The sequence below is a fragment of the Gracilinanus agilis genome, chromosome 2, assembly GCF_016433145.1.
Source record: "Gracilinanus agilis isolate LMUSP501 chromosome 2, AgileGrace, whole genome shotgun sequence".
Lineage (NCBI taxonomy): Eukaryota > Metazoa > Chordata > Mammalia > Didelphimorphia > Didelphidae > Gracilinanus > Gracilinanus agilis.
Genome location: NC_058131.1, coordinates 606,296,254 through 606,314,079, shown reverse-complemented (window position 1 = coordinate 606,314,079; position 17,826 = coordinate 606,296,254). Strand labels below are relative to the sequence as shown.

The 17,826-nt window shown below is 33.9% G+C and overlaps 1 pseudogene; it reads left to right on the top strand.

Annotated features, from left to right (window-relative positions):
• The window catches only part of LOC123234226, a 73,421-nt pseudogene extending 63,163 nt beyond the window's left edge, over positions 1 to 10,258 (top strand).
• The last annotated feature ends 7,568 nt before the right edge of the window (positions 10,259 to 17,826 follow it).

The following is a 17,826-nucleotide window of genomic DNA, read 5'->3' as shown; positions in this document are numbered from 1 at the left end:
TGTGTATATATATATATATATATATATATATATATATATATTTATTATTTTAAACCCTTAACTTCTGTGTATTGACTCATAGGTGGAAGAGTGGTAAGGGTAGGAAATGGGGGTCAAGTGACTTGCCCAGGGTCACACAGCTGGGAAGTGTCTGAGGCCAGATTTGAACCTAGGACCTCCTATCTCCAGGCCTGGCTCTCAATCCACTGAGCTACCCAGCTGGCCGAATGATAACATTTTTAACAATAATAGCTAAATCAAGAAGGAGAGCTAATTGGGAGGAAGGGCTGTAGCATTTTATATTTGCAAATAATTTTAGCTATGATCTATTGCAACATTCTAAAGTAATGAAGACAATAGTAGAGGCAATGTACTTAAATGGAAATGTACTTAATGTTCTTAAATGGAAAGAACACTGGGCCAGTGTTCATTTGATTTGCTTTAAATCTTGGATCCCAGAGTACTTAATTTTATGCTAATGGCCTAATGAATTTCCTCCCTCCCCCTTCTTCTCCCCTCCCTTTTTTGACCTCCCCACTCCCCTGTTCCCCTTGGGTTATCCCTTCTGACTTTCTCAGTAGGGTTAGATAGAGTTCTATATCCCAATGGATATAGCTACTCTTCCCTCTCAGGGTTAATTACACTGAGAGTAAGGTTTAAATATTACCTCTTAATGCTTTCTTCCACTCCTTCTTATAATAATATTAATCCCCTCCCCTTCCCATGCTCTCTTTGTGTGTAATAGAATATCCTATTTTTCTTATTCATTCAAGTTTCTCTTGGTGTCCTCTACTATTCACGCCCTCTTTCTCACCCCCCATATCATCTTAGACAATATAGTACTCCAAACTCTCCCTATAAATAATTCTTCTAATTACTATAATAGTGAATACTATAACAGTGAATAGAGTTCACTACAGAGAATTACACATAAAATTTCTCCACATAGTAATACAAATAATTAGATCTTATTGAAGCTTTTAAAGAGGCAAATTTAAAAAATAAGAGTTTTCTTTCTTTCCCCTCTTTTTCTTATTTACCTTTTCATGTTTCTCTTGATTTTTGTGTTCGGATATGGAACTTTCCATTTAGTCCTGGCCTTTTCTGTGGAAATACTTGGAAATCTTCTATCTTGTTGAATGCCCATACTTTCCACTGGAAGTATATAGTCAGTTTCAATGGGTAGGTGATCCTTGGTTGTAGACCCAGTTCTCTTGCCTTTCTGAATATCATATTCCAAGTTTTGCAGTCTTTTAGTGTGGATGCTGCCAAATCCTGTGTGATCCTGATTGGTGCTCCTTGATATCTGAATTGTCTCTTTCTGGCTTCTTGTAAAACTTTTCTTTTACTTGGAAGCTCTTGGATTTGGCTATTATATTCCTGGTGGTTGTCTTTTCAGGGTTTATTATAAAGGTTAATCTATGGATCCTATCAATGTCTATATTGTCCTCTTGTTGTAGAACTTCAGGGCAATTTTGCTGAATAATTTCTTTTAGTATGGAGTCCAAATTTCTATTAATTTCTGCTTTTTCAGGAAGACCAATGATTCTCAAATTGTCTCTTCTAGACCTGTTTTCTTGATCTGTCAATTTCTCATTGAGATATTTCATGTTTCCTTCTATTTTATCATTCTTTTGACTTTTCTTTATTTATTCTTGCTGTTTTGAGAGATTATTGGTTTCTACTTGCCCAATTCTGGTCTTTAGAGACTGGTTTTCTGTTATAATCTTATGATTTTCCTTTTCACTTTGTTCTCTCCTGTTTTCCAGCTGTTTAATTTTGGTTTCCAATTGGGAGTTTCTGTCTTTTAACCTGTTAATTTCCTTTTGAGCTGTTTCCCACTTCTTTAGCCAGATCTCTTCCATATTTCTCTTGTTCTCAGATTTGAATGCTTCAAGAGCTTGTGACCAATTTTCATTTTTCTGCGAAGTTTTGGATATGATTACTTGTTTGTTTTCCTTTGCTGTTTGCTCTGTTGTCTGGATTTTTTATGTGTAAAGGTTGTTGAGTATTAAATATTTCTTCTTGATCTTTCTCTTTTGGGATTCTTGTGACTGGCTTGCCATCTTTAGCTGTGTGCCCTCTCAGGTTTATCCTCATGTTGAGGGTCTGTCTGCACTTTTTAGGCTACTGAGATCTCATGTCGAATTGTTCTCAGGGTTAAGACTCCTGGTGGTCGCTTGTTCCTCTGCCTGAGGTTCCTTTAACAGTCTCAGGGCGCTACTTCCACAGTCATGCACCCCTCTGCACTGGGTCCCCACCCAAGGTCCTCTCCTGGGCTCAGGGTCCCTGTCTGCTGTGTTCAAAGTCTGATTCTTTAGCCTCTTGGGGTCTTAATTCTTGCTGTTTTCAGGAGCAGGCCCTGGTAATCCCAGGTAGCTGCGAAGGACTTAATTGATGCCCCAAACTTGCTCTACCTCTTATGCACTGACGTTGGCCCTGTAGGTGGTGTGGGATGTAGGGGGTTGCTCAGCTCATGTTTTAGTGAGAACTGTTTCACACCCTTATAGCATGGAAATGCCCCAATCCCATGTACCTTCAATGCTGCACCCTGTTGTTGCGTCCCTTAGTTAGTCTGGATTTGTTTTTATGTCCTCTTGAGGAGTCCTGTATGTGTGGATTAGGAGAGGTTAAGCAGCTGCTTTTTATTCTGCTGCCATCTTAACCCAGAAGTCTCCAAAGACCTTTTGAGAGATTTACTATGAACATGTTAGAAAAATATTCATAAGTCCTTTCAAGATATGTGGTGACCTTAATTTAGAGAGGGCAGACTTTGGGAGGAACATACCTCAAAATTATTGCATATAGACTGAGTAAGCCAGAGAAATATGTAATTCACATCAAAATATGTGGATGGGTAGGTGGGGTGTTAGACTCCTTGAATAACCTAAGTTTTGGTATGGTTTGACTCAAGAATATCAAGACAATCACAACTTTGACTTAGTTGACAAATGCCTAGGAATAAGGTCATTTTGAATGAAAACTAAAGGTCACAAATAGGTTGATACAGAAGATTAATATGTTAAAATATTAGTATACCAACTAAAACAATAATGGAAATATGGCAGGGAAGAACAGTAAAAATAATTAATTCTTTGACTGTTGGCAGCAAAAAAAAATTATGTCATTTAATTTGATACGTTCAATTCACAAATGAAAAAATTCAGGTCTAGAAAGGCAAATTCAATCAATCAAACAATTAAACATTTACTAAATATCTACTATGTACTAGGGGATATGCTAAGGCCTGGGTATAAAAAAAAAGATGCAAAAGACAATCCGTGCACTCAGAGAGTTTGCAATTTAATGGAAATATCCTTGACTCTTGTTATGTGACTGTTCCATATGTTTTTCAGGCAATCACCTAATCAATAAGTATGTAGCCATCACCTACTATAGATACTGTCCTATATGCTGGAAATGAAAAGAAAGAGAAGAAAAGGTAAATAAATAATTTCTAATCACGCAAAGCTTGTATTCTATTGATAGAAAGAACATTTAGACATATCTCTTCTTCCTCCCTTTCTTAAGTTGAGGATAGCTCCTTTTATTTTCCTCAGAGGGGGGGAAATTAAATTTGTTTTAACATTTTTAACCCTTACCTTCCATCTTGAAGTCAATACTTGTATTGACTCCAAGGCAGAAGAGTGGTAAGGGCTAGGCAATGAGGGTTAAGTGACTTGTCCAGGGTTACACAGTTGGGGAGAACCTAGGACCTCCCATCTCTAGGCCTGGCTCTCAATCCACTGAGCTACTAGTTGGAAACATAATTGAATTACATAAAACATTTAAAAATATTGTCATATTTTTAAATTTGTCAAAAAAGAAAAAGATACCACTTTACTCATTTCTTTATGAGACAAAAATGTGTCTAATTTCATAAGTGAAGTGTGAAAGTATATCATTAATATTAATGAAAAAATATAAAATTGAGTTAGATTACAGCGGAAATTTTTGCTGAATTTGAATATTCCATTTAGCTGCTTAACATCATCTCCTGCCCCAAATGTCCTTGCATATTATATAACTATTGTATTGCCTTTTCCAAAGTAGTTCCAGAAGTAACTTGGGATCTAGTTTCCCAATATCCAAAGGTTAGATAGAAGGCAAGCTTATTCTTGCTAATTGTCTTTTCCTCCAAAAGAGCAAAATGCCAAATATTAATATGCCTTCTCTTTAATATTAAAGATATTTGTATTTTGGAGAAACATGCAAGTTATTAAAGATCTAATAGACATAAAGCAGGGCATTTTTGAATGTTTTATGAGGAGTATTCTGTGACAGACAGAAGATTGAAGCTATCTTTTTATTTTATGGGCTTAATAACCCTAGTCCTGATGTCCTGTAGGCTTTGAAACCGTCAAGATTCAGAGGGAGTAGGTGCAGCTTCAATTTCAATACTGATGATAACACATTACATCACTCTTAGCAAATGTCCTCACCTGACATAAATGCATTATTCCTTTGTTGGGAAAAATGGAAAGCAAAGGAAGCATGGCCAAACACCTGCTGATCAATTTGATGGTAAAAAATAGAATGAGAACTCATACTCATTATTGTTGTTGAACTGGTAGAAGATGATTTCATTCACATGGTTCTCTCTATACTTTCTTTTACAATTTGTTATAGAGAAAGATGAGTCCTACCTTCTTTAGAAACATAATGCCCCACCTGTAATTCTTTTATACTGCTTTAATAAAAGGTGAGAGTCACAACACTGATCTCAGAGCTATGATTTCCACAAACCACTTAACCCTTAAGTGACAGCTGCTTTGAGAGACTAGAATAAGACCAGGGATATTTCCTCAGTTGCCTAAGATGTATGCTTCCAGAAGCCATTTTAGAAAGTTGTAAATATCTTTCAACCAAGAAAATTCTGCCTGGCAAATTCATACTGGTTTACATTAACAAAGTGGAACTAATTTTTTACAAAAATATTATAATATAATGTAAAACCTAGTGGAATTGTGCTTCGTCTATAGGTGGGGGGGTTGGGCGAGAGGGAAAGAACATGAAACATGTAACTATGGGAAAATATTCAAAAATTAATTTAAATTTAAAAAAATAGTATAATATAATCAATGGTCTACTGTGTGTGAACAGATAAATCCTAAACTACTTTTTATTGGAATAGACTATTCACTTTTTTTTAACTTTTTTTTTTTATTTTAAACCCTTAACTTCTGTGTATTAGTTCCTTGGTGGAAGAGTGGTAAGGGTAGGCAATGGGGGTTAAGTGACTTGCCCAGGGTCACACAGCTGGGAAGTGTCTGAGGCCGGATTTGAACCTAGGACCTCCCATCTCTAGGCCTGGCTCTCAATCCACTGAGCTACCCAGCTGCCCCCTAGACTATTCACTTTTTCTGCTACTGAATTTTTAAAATATTATGTGTAGCTTGGGCTAATATTATAAGTAATTATTTAGAATACTACAAATAAAAATAGTAACATCCCAGAAATATTCTAGGTAGAAGAAGGTGCCTCTTTCCCCCCAATATGTCCCATTTGAAAATATTCTAGAAATCAAAGAATCTTAGAAATGGAAGATTGTTTTTGGTATGATTTATTCCATGTATTATGGACAAGATTAGACCCAAAGTGTCACAGTGACCTGTATAAGGTCAAAATGACAGTTGCAGAGCCAAAATTAGAACTTGGTTCTATTGCATCTTTTTTCAGTGAGATTGAAATTGTTTAGAGAAAAATCACTGAAATCACAGGGTGTATGGACAATTGATAGGTAACTATTATAACTAATTTTAGTATATTGAGTTCCATGCCCTATGCTGTAATTGGAGATAGGTGACTAGATATTTGCCCCAGTGTCCTAACATTTAATAAGCACTGAAAATAAATATGGTCTTTCATTAGGTAAATCCATCTTACAAATGCGTGAGCAGAGAACATCTAGAAAATTTATTTCTCTCTGCTGTTAGTCTTCTTTAGATTCATATGACCCAAGACCCCATAGTGTGACTTCCCTAATAGTCTCATTGGCATCTACTATAGAGACCTAAAAGGATCATCTGCTTGAACTATCCACTTTTACATTCTGACTGAGAGAGATGACTGTGTCTGAGCCTTCTTCCTTCCCTTCCTTATGGCTAGAATTTGAAGGGAGAAGCTGATGGGCCAGTGGTCTGGGTTTTTGGACAAAGATAGAAACAGTCAATATAAGATCACTAATTGTATTTTGTGTATACTTGATTGTGATGTTAAATCAGGCTTCTCAGAGGCTATGCTTAGGGTAACAATCTCTAGAAGAGATGGTTTTGTCATAACAGAAAAGCTTCTGCTACAGTGAAATGAACAACCATGTCAATTTTCAGCCAGCCAGCCCAGGTAAGTATAGACTTTCATCAGAAGGCTAACAACTCATAAATCTTTGGCTATGGCTATCCATGAATTCATGAGGACAGTATAAATACCTCCAATATGTATGACATTTCATCAGTATTTTCATTAGTTCTTCAAACTAGGAAATGCATGTCAAGTCTATTTTATCTTTGAGGTCCTTCAGCCACATAGCCAATATATAATTTGCCTAAAATATTCATTTCTTTATTGATTCAAGCCAAGTGAAGTCAACAAGCATTTATTGAATATTTACTATGTGCCAGAGACTATGCTAAAAGTTAGATATACAAATACAAGCAAGAATAGATACAGTCTCTGCCCGCAAGAAGCTTACACTGTAATAGGGGAAAGACAACATAAAAGAGAGTGCATGCATTTACAAGAATGTATTTGTGTTCTAGTTACACATTCAAGAGAATTATGGCAAAACCTAAAGAGTCAAGCATATCTGATCTGGGCCCTTTTTCAAAATGGAAAATCTACTGGGAAGAACCTCCATTTTGAAAAAGGGTCCAGATCCAGATCTTCAATGGGAGAAGTCTGCTGCCATGTCAGAGAGAGAAGTCAGTGAATTAAGGAGTGAAAAAGATGCTCCTCAGTATAATAACCAGTCAACTATAAACTCTTATCTCCTGCCCCTTTCTAGGTCTTGTTAACTTTGCTCTTTAAACTCAATCCTCAGTAATACTTTTTTTATATCACTGAAAAACTAATTTTTAGTCATACTAGTTGACAAGAATTTAGAGAAAAGCTGCTTCTGCATCCTTGGTGGCAATTAAGAGATGTTTAATGAGGATGGGAGATGCTAAAAAATAATGTAGAGTTGCAAAAAATATAATTTTGCTTTATAGCCAGTCATTATCTTTCACAGAATTCAAAAGGATTGGCAGGAGGACCTCATTAGAAAATCAGTGAACACACTGTAGAAAAAATTGAGGATAATTTTTTAAAGAGTGATTAAAAGTTTTATTTCTCTGCTCTCTGCCAGGGGAGAGGGGAGGGTCAAGGGTGTACAGTGGCTAGACAGACTATTAAATTGGTATTAAACACTTTTCCATATGAAGGAAGTATCCTTTTGCCAAAAGCCAGAAGCTGAGAGATCAATTTCCATGCAAGTGCTGCTAGGAGAGAGCTGGATAAACTTTGAAAAATTAAAAGGTCACTGGGGTGAGAACACAGGATCCAAAGCTCGTCTGGCTTGCTTCCTTATAGACTGAAGGAAGTTGGCACTTAAAAATAGGATGATGACCCATACGAACACACAAACTCATTGACCAATTTTTTCCATACAACTTGCTCATTTAAATATATATGTATGTATACATATACATACATATGAGTCTGTATATAAAATATATATACACACACATACATATATATGTGTATGTGTTATATATACATAAATAATAAAATAAAGCTTTCATCACACAAGCCTCTAGAAGAATTCTTGTACCACATCCAGAGTAAAATGTGGAGGAGTGGGTAAAGGGGGTTAGGGTAGGAGACGACTTACTGCATAGATTCTTAAACAGTGGTTTCCTATATAACCACATTCTGACTCATTTCAAAAACTCAAATATAACAAAATTTTTATTGAGTGACTAGCAGTTGTATATGAAACAGAAGTCTTTCGAGATGTTCCTGGTCCCTTCTTGGTCAAAGTGCAATAATAGTTACACTACTAGCTGGTATTTAATGGGTGCTTTCAGTTCATAAAGCACTTATTTTTTAACTTATTTTTATTTTTAATTTCAGTTCTAAATTCTTTTCCTTCCCTCCATTCTCTTCTCCATTTCTTTAGAGAGCAGTAATTACAGTATCCATTATGTATATATGAAGCCATACAAAAATCTATTTCCACATTAATCATGTTCCAAACAAAATAAGAAAGAAAAGAAAGAGAAATAGGAAAAAGTGTGGTTCATTCTGCACCCTGAGTTCATCAGTTCTCTGTTTGGAAGTGGATAGCTTTTTTCACCAGTCCCTTTGAATTGTAGAGGATCATTTTATTGATCAGAATTACTGTCTTTCACAATTGGTTTTCTTGGCAATATCGCAGTCAGAATTATTCTGTGGAAATTATTCTAATTCTGTTCACCTCATTTTATATTAGCACACACACAGGTTCTCCCAGATTTTCCTGATGCCATTTCCTTCATCATTTCTCAGTGCACCATAGTATTCTATGGTATTCAAATACAATAACTTCAGCTATTACCTAATTTATAGGCAACCTCTCAGTCAGTTCTTTGCCACCAAAATAAAAGCTACCAGAAGTATTTTGTACATATAAATTCTTTTCCTTTCTTTTTCATGTCTCTGGCATTTAGATCAATAGTAGTATTGCTGGTCAAAGGATATGCAGATATTTATCATTATTTCATTGTTTAGTCAAAGTTCCAAACTGTTTGTTTTTCATGATGAGTGGACTAATTTAGAGCTCCAACAACATGTTAGTATACTTATTTCTTTACATCCTCTCTATCATTTATCATTTTTCTCTTTTGTTTTCTTAGCCAATGTGAGGTATTACCTCAAAACTATTTTAATTTTAATTTCCATTTCTCAATCACTTATCAGCTTTTTGGCTAAGATGAAGTGTTAATTTCCACTTCTTAAATTACTAGTGATTTAGAGCATTTTTCATATGACTAAATGATAGCTCTGATTTCTTCTTCTGTAAACTATCTGTTCATATTCCTTGATCACATATTGATTGGTCTCAGTTCATATATATTTGAGAAATGACTTTTCTCAGAGAAACTTGCTATAATTTTCCCCAGTTTTCCCGTTTTTCTTATTTTAGTTACATTGATATTGTTTGTGCAAAAAAAAACCTTTTTAACTTTATGTAATCAAAATTATCAATTTCACTTCTCATGAACTTCTCCTCTCTGTCTCTGGTTTGTTTATAAACTCTTGTCCTATCCGTACATCTGACAGGTTCTTTCTTCCATATTCTTCTAATTTGATTATAATATCAAATTTTATTTTTAAATAATGTATCAATTTTGAAGTCATGCTGAATTGGTATATGATGAAAGATTTTTGTCTAGGCCTGGTTTCTGCCAGACTGCTTTCTAGTTTTCTAGCAGTTTTGGTCAAATAGTGACTTCTTGCCCCAGTTTACTAGCAACTTTTGTGGAAGCAGCTCTGGAGCAGCCAGAACAAGATTGCTCAAGGTGAAGGATAATAATCTACTAGTACTAGTGCTTTGAATGACATTTTGTTTCTTTGCCACAAAGAGAAATTGTTTTTTTTTGAGGAGGATGAGTTGAAGCACAAATTCAATCTTGTAGTATAACATCTCTGCAGCTTGAAATCCAAATATCACTAAATTTGGTTATTTCATATGTATATGATAACTTTCTCAAGAGATGAATCAACATGTTTGGTGAAGAGCTTGAAGGACTTCTTAAAAAGAAATAAGAGGAACATTGTTATCCAGAAAAGCCATTCAAAGGATCAGTGTTTAAATATATACATATGGGGAATAAAGTGGACCTAGTGATATAACAAGCATCTAAAGAGAGTGGTTTGGACATTGGTGATATTGGTGGAAACTTACCCTAGGATCTGAGTGTTTGGATTGACCTGTTTGAGGTTGAATACAAAATTAATTAAAAGGAATCACTGAAGGCACTTTATGGCTATGAAAATAATTAAAATGGAAAATAATTAAAATGAATGTGAGTTGGATAAGGAGATCAAAATTTGCTGTAATCCATAGGCCCAGGTGTTTATGGTGATAAGTGACCCAGCTTCATCAGTATCCAGCTCTCCATCTCTTCCTTTTGGTCACTTTGCTGTTGCAAGTCCTACTTTAATGCTGGAATCTTCTCAATCTTTAACCTTCACCACTATCACTTTTGCTGCCACCAAGTTTGGCTCCACCAAATGAAAAATAGTTGCCTTAGCAACAAGTTTGGAAGCACTACTCCCAGTAGGCATAGCAGGAGCAATAATAGCCATCACAACAGTACCAAAAGAGTTCTGCTCTCTCTCTTAATGTAAATGACTTTATTTTCCTTTACTTGCAGGATAGAAGTAGTAACAATGGAATATTCCCAATAACAGTTAAGGAAACTTAGTCCTCTCCAATAGAGTAATGTCTTTGATATATTTGTGACCTACAAAGTCCTCCATGAGAAATCCTTAGTGAATGGCTTGAATTTTAAATTAAATAACATGCAGTATTCTAATCAGCAAATCCAGCCAGTTATGGCCAACTAAAAAATGTTATTGTACAAGTTGAAATGCATGTGCCTAAGTGGGAATTTTTTTCACCTCCTTGAGATTATTTTAAAGTTTTCAGTGAGGGGCAGAGCTAAGATGGTGACTTAGTAACAGCAAAAGTTATAATTATTTTGACAATCCTTCCAAACCAATCCTTTAAAACTGACTCAAAATCACAGGCATCAAAATCCAACAGCACAACAACAATGAGGAGGCTTTCCCATTGAACATAACTTGAAAGGTAGGCAGGGTTGATTTTCATGGGACAATAGGGAACTGAAGCAAAATTGCACACTGAGGAATGCTGGATGACCCCCACCCAAATCTACTGTGCTTAGTTACATATCAAAAATCCAAAGCCCTGGGCCTTTTAAGCCTGGCCTGCCGAGGTGAAGACCTAGCCACAGGGCAAAATAGCTCACAGTGGCAATCCCAAAAAGCCAGGTTAGAAGACAGAATCAGCAAGTAGTTTCCAGAATTCCCAGTCCACATTGAGAAAAAAGGCTGGAAAATTAGCAGAGAGCAAAAGGCACATTCAACTTTCAAAAATTTCTATGGGGACAAAGAGAAAAACTTAGAACCAACAGAGAATGGTGAAATCCAAGCAACCACCTACAAAACTTCAAAAAAAAAACCAAACCCAACAGGAATTAGTCTCAAACTTTGGAAGAATTTAAAAAGGAAATAAAAATCAAATAATATAGGCTGAAGAAAAATGAGATAAAGAAATGAAAGTAATGCAAAAAGAAAATAACAGCTTAAAAAAGCAAAATTGGTCAACTAGAAAATGTGACATAAAAATCTAATGTAGAAAAGATTTCTTTTAAAAAAAAGAATTGTCATAGTAGAAAAAGAAGGGGGAAAATCCAATGAAGAAAAGAATGCCATCAAAACCAGAATGGACATTGGATCAAATGGTCATGGAAGAAATTCAGTCTTTAAGATTATAATTGGGCAAATAGAAGCTAAAGATTTCATGAGACATCAAGAAAAAAATAAAACAAAATCAAAGGAATGAAAGAAAAATAGAAGAAACTGTCTCATTGAAAAAAACAATTAACATGGAAAATAGTTCCAGGAGAGACAATTTAAGAATTATTGGACTACCAGAAAGTCATAACTCAAAAAAGGCTTTTTATCATAATAAATTATTTAAGAAAATTATCCTGATATTGTTGAACAAGAGGGTAAAAGAGAAATTGAAAGAATCCACAGATCACCTCCTATAATAAATCACCAAATGACAACTCCCAGGAATATTATAGGAAAGCTCAAGAACTCCCAAGTCAAGGATAAAATATTTCAAGCAGTCAGAAAGAAAAAAAAAATTAAATATCATGGAGCCCCAGACAGGATTACTCAGGATGTGGCAGATATCATATTGAAGGGATAGAAGGTTTCAAATATGATATTCTGAAAGGTATGGGAACTGGGTTTACAACCAAGAATCACCTACCCATCAAAACTGACTATATTCTTCCAGAGTGAAAGTATGGTAATCTAATAAAATAGAAAATTTCCAAACATTCCTGAAAAAAAGACTTCAATGGAAAATTTGATGTCCAAATACAAAATAAAAGTAAAACAAAAAAGCTAAATAAGAAAGAAAAAATTAAGGGCTTCAATAAGGTCAAATTATTTATGTTCTGTTGTGGAAAAATGATATCTGTAATTCTTAAAAATTATTACCATTATCATAATAATTAGGAGAGTTAGACAGAAGTTGTGATAGAAAGCTATTTAGTATGATATATAAAAAATGGCAGGACTGAAAAATTATACTAAGAGAAATAGGAAGAGAGAAGTAAAATAGGGTAAATTATATTACATAAAGTGGCAAGGAGTGGGGGACTATTACAGTGGAGGGGAGAATAAGGGTAGCGATGGGTAAAACTTAAAAATTACTCTCTTTGGAATTGGCTCAGAAAGGGAAGAACAGCCAGATTTATTTCGGGGATAGAATCCTATCTTACTCTATAGAGAAATAAAAGGGGAATAATTAATGTGGAGGTGGGAAGGGGAATAATATAAGGTAAAGGGAAGGGGGAAAGTGACTAAAAGCAAAACATTTGTGTGGAGGGAAAGAGTGAAAGTTGAAAGGACAAGATAAAAAAGGGGAAGATACAGGTGGTAATCATAGTTATGAATATAGATAGGATGAACTCACCCATAAAATCAAAGCAAATTGCATAGTGGATTAAAAATTAGAATCCTACCATAAATTGTTTATAAGAAACACGTTTGAGGCAGGTAGACACACACAGAGTAAATGTAAGCTAGAGCAGAATATATTGGGCTTCAACTGAGACAAAGAAGGCAAGAGTAGTAATCATGATTTCAGACAAAGCTAAAGCAAAAAGAGTTCTGATTAAAAGAGATAAGGAAGGTGATTACATTTTGATAAAAAGCTGTTTAGATAATGAAGAAATATTAGTACTTAAAATATAGAAACCACATGGCATAGCATCCAGATTTTTAAAGGAGAAACTAAAGGATCTTTAGAAGGAAAAAGATAGTAAAACTATACTAGTGGGGGAACCTTAACCTTCCCCTATTAGAACTAGGTAACTCTAAGCAAAAAATATAAAAGAAAGTAGTATAGGAAGTGAGTGAAATTTTATAAAATTTGGATTAGATATCTGAAGAAAATTGAATAGAATTGAAAAAGGAATATAGCTTTTCTTTAGCAGTATATGGTACATATACTAAGATTGACTATGTAAATATCACAACCAAGTACAGAAAAGCAGAAATAATAAATGCAATTTTTTTCAGATGATAATGCAATAAAAATTATAACCAATAAGAATTCATGGAGAGGCAAATTAAAATTTAATTGGAAACCAAATAATCTAATTGTTCAAAATAGGTGAATCATAAAACAAATCATAGAAACAATCACTTTTTTCATTGAAGAGAATGACGATATGTGGAGACAACATATAAACATTTCTTGGGATACAGCCAAAGCAGTACTAGGGGTTTGGGGGGAGGGGAGAAGGATTTATATACCTGAGTGCTTATATCAATATAGAGAAAAAGCAGATTAATGAATTGGTCAAGCAACTAAAAAATGGGGGGAAAAGAATGAAAAGTCCCTAGTTAAAAACTAAGTTGGAAATCCTAAAAATCAAAGAAGAAATTAATAAAATTGAAAGTAAAAAAGAACTATTGAACAAATAACTAAGACTAGGAGCTGGTTCTATGAAGAAGAAGAAAAAAAGAAAAACATAAAATAGAGTACTGTAGCAAAGATACTATTACAATATATCACAAGGATTATTACTATGGCCAAGTCAGATTTATACCAGGAATGCAAGGCTGGTTTATATAAGGAAAGCAGTCATCCTAATTGACTATATCAGTAATCAAACTAACAGAAATCACATGATTATCTCAATAGAAGCATGAAAAGTCTGACGAAATACAACAACTTTTCCTATTGAAAAACCCAGAAAGCATAGGAATAAAATGGCCTTTCCTCAAAATAATAAGTAATATTTATTTTAAAACATCAGCAAGTATCATTTTCAATGGGGATGTTAGAAGCTTCCCAATAAAATCAGAAATGAATCAGAGATGGCCATTATCAACACTATTAGTTAATATTGTTCTAGAAATGCTAGCTTTAGTGATTGTAAAAGAAAAAGAAATTGAAGGAATTAAAATAGGCAATGAGGAATCTAACCTATCACTCTTTGCATATGATATGATGGTATACTTAGCGAATCTCAGAAAATCAACTAAAAAGCAAGTTGAAATAATTAATAACTTTAGCACAGTTGCAAAAAACAAAATAAACCCACAAAACAATCAGCATTTCTATGTATTTCCAACAAAACTCAGCAGCAAGAGTGAGAAAGAAAAACTTCATTTAAAATCATACTAGACAATATAAAATATGTGGTAATCTATTTGCCAAGAACAATGTAGGGATTATATGAACACAATTACAAAATAATTTTCACAAAAATACAAATAAAATTAATTCTAAACAAACATTAATTTCTCATGGGTAGATCAAGCTAATATAATAAAAATGATAATCTTACATAAATTAATTTACTTATTCAATGCCATACTTATCAAGGTATCCAAAAACCATTTTATAGAAATAGAAAAAATAATAATATTCATTTGGAAAATCAAAAGGTCAAGGATATTATGGGAACTAATGAAAAAAATGAGAAGGATGGTGACCTAACTACCAGATTTTCATCTGTCTTATAAAGAAATAATACTAAAAACCATCTGATACTGGCTAAGAAATAGAAGAGTAGATCAATGGAATAGACTAGGAGTAAATGATCTCCCCAATCTATTATTTGATGAACCCAAATATCCTAGCTTTGGGGATAAAAATAATCACTATTTGACAGAAAGTACTGAAAAATTGGAAAAAAGAATGGCAAAAATTAGGTATAGATCAATATCTTATACACTATGTGAAGATGTCAAAATGGGTATATGATTAAAAATAAAGGGTGACACTATTAGTCAATTAGGGGAAGGTAGAGTAATTTACCTGTCAGATGTATGGAGTAGAGAAGAATTTATGACCAAACAAGAGGTAGAGAACATTATAAGATGTAAAATGAATAATTTTGATTATATTAAATTTAAAAGGGTTTGTATAAACGAAATCAATACAATGAAAGTTAGAAGGGAAGCAATGAACAAGAAATTTTTTTTAATTTCTATGATAAAGGTCTAATTTTTCAAATATATTAATAACTAAGTCATATTTTTAAGACTCCAAGTCATTCCCCAACTGATAAATGGTCAAAGAATATGAATAGGCAGTTTTCAGATGAAGAAATCAAAGCTACAAATTATTACATAAAAATAATGTTCTAAATCCCTCTTGATTAGAGAAATGCAAATTAAAACAATACTGAGGCATCACTTCATGCCTATCAGATTGGCTTATATTATAGTAAAGAAAATGATAAATATTGGAGGGAATGTAGCAAAATTGAGACACTAATGCATTGCTGGTGGAGTCATGAATTGATCCAACCATTCTGGAGGGCAATTTGGAATTATGCCTAAAGGGTTCTAAAAGAATGCATACTTTTTGATCTAGCAACACTACTACTAGGTCTGTGTCCCAAAAAGATTTAAAAAATGGGAAAGGACCTGTTTGTATAATAATATTTATAGCTATAATTTTTTATGATAGCAAAGAATTGGTAAAGAGATGTCCATCATATGAGGAATGGCTGAACAAAATATGGAATATGATGGTGATAGAATTTTTTTATCATAAGGAATGATGAACAGGATGATTTCAGAAAGAGCTGGAAAGACCTATGTGAATTGATGCAGAGTGAATAAGCAGAACCAGGGGAACATTTTATACAGTAACGGAAATATTTTGGAATGATCAAACGTGATAGACTTGGCTAGTAACAGTCATACAATGATCCAGGACAATTCTGAAAAATGGTAAAGAATGCTATCAACTCTAAGAGAAAGAATTGTTGGAGTATTGAAAATATAAGATTTATCACTTGTTTATTTGGGTAAATGACATGGGTTTTGATTTTATAAGATTATTCACTTACAAAAATGAATAATATGGAAATATGTTTTACATGTTCATATATGTATAACCCAAATTGAATTTCTTATAAATTCCAGGAGGGGGAGGGGAAAAAAGAACGGAGAGGGTGTGAATAACATAACCTTGGAAAACTGTGGAAATTTGTTAATAAAATAAAATAAAGCTAAAATACAAACAAATAAATAAATAAAGATAATAATATGGAGTCATTCAAGATGGTTATATAAACACAACATACACCATTTTTTATTTTCCAACTAAGCACAAAATTATTTTATTACTGAGTATACATTTTAAAGTATGCTCTCTATATGGCCTCTTATAATATTTAAAGTTATAGCGAAGACATAGTTAATTTTTTAAATAAAAATTGGCACTAATAAGTGGGTTTATTATGTTATTTCTAAAGGTATAATTTAATTTAGTACAAAGTCCATAAAATATCAGACTTTTTGTTTCTATAATGTGGTATTATGGAAGGAAATGTATTCATAAATATTAATTTTGTATCAATATTTTGCAATACTTGAAGAAAATGGTATAAAAGTATTTCAAGTCAGTGTCTTATGTGTTGAGGGACTGAAGTAGTTTATATCAAGTTTGTATTAAAATTAAAAATATGATATAACTAGATTCATAGAATAAAAGGTGACTGTTCATTTGCTTCTATATGTTGTTATTGTTTAGACATTTAGTTTTGTCTTAGATCCCATGGACCATATTGTCCATGAGATTTTCTTGACATGAATATTGGAATGGTTTTCCATTTCCTTAATCTACAAGATTAAGGCAAAGGTAAGTGACTTGCCCAGAATCTTTCTACTAATAGGGATTTGAGGATGAATTTGGCCTTAGGTCTTTCTGACTTCAGATCCAGTTCTCTATCCACTGAGCCAGCTAATGGCCTTCTGGCAAACAGGTTAAATGACTGGTACTAAGTCACATAGGTAATAAGCATCTTCTGATGTGGGATTTGAACACTGGTCTTCCTGTTTCCAGGCCCAGTGCTCTATCAATTGAGCTATCTAACTACTTTTTGCTTCTGTATATTGTATACCTAATCTTTTCTACTGATCAACACTTATTTCTAATTTTATACCAAATTATTTAGATTACAGCTTTGTATTATTGTTTAAGATCTGATACTTCTAGGCCCCATTCCTCCATGTATTTTTTTTTGAGTAGATTTTTTAAAACATTTATTAATAATCATTTTTAACATGGTTACATGATTCATGCTCCTACTTTCCCCTTCACCCCCCGCACTCCCCCCACCCATGGCCGATGCACATTTCCACTGGTTTTGTCATGTGTCCTTGATCAAGACCTATTTCCAAATTGTTGGTGGTTGCATTGGTGTGGTAGTTTCGAGTCCACATCCCCAATCATGTCCACCCTGACCCATGCGTTCAAGCAGTTGCTTTTCTTATATGTTTCCTCTCCTACAGTTCTTCCTCTGAATGTAGGTAGCGTTCTTTACCATAAATCCCTCAGAGCTGTCCTGGGTCATTGCATTGTTGCTGGTACAGAAGCCCATTACATTTGATTTTACCACAGTATGTCAGCCTCTGTGTACAATGTTCTTCTGGCTCTGCTCCTTTCGCTCTGCATCAGTTCCTAGAGGTCTCTCCAGTTCGCCTGGAACTCCTCCAGTTTATTATTCCTTT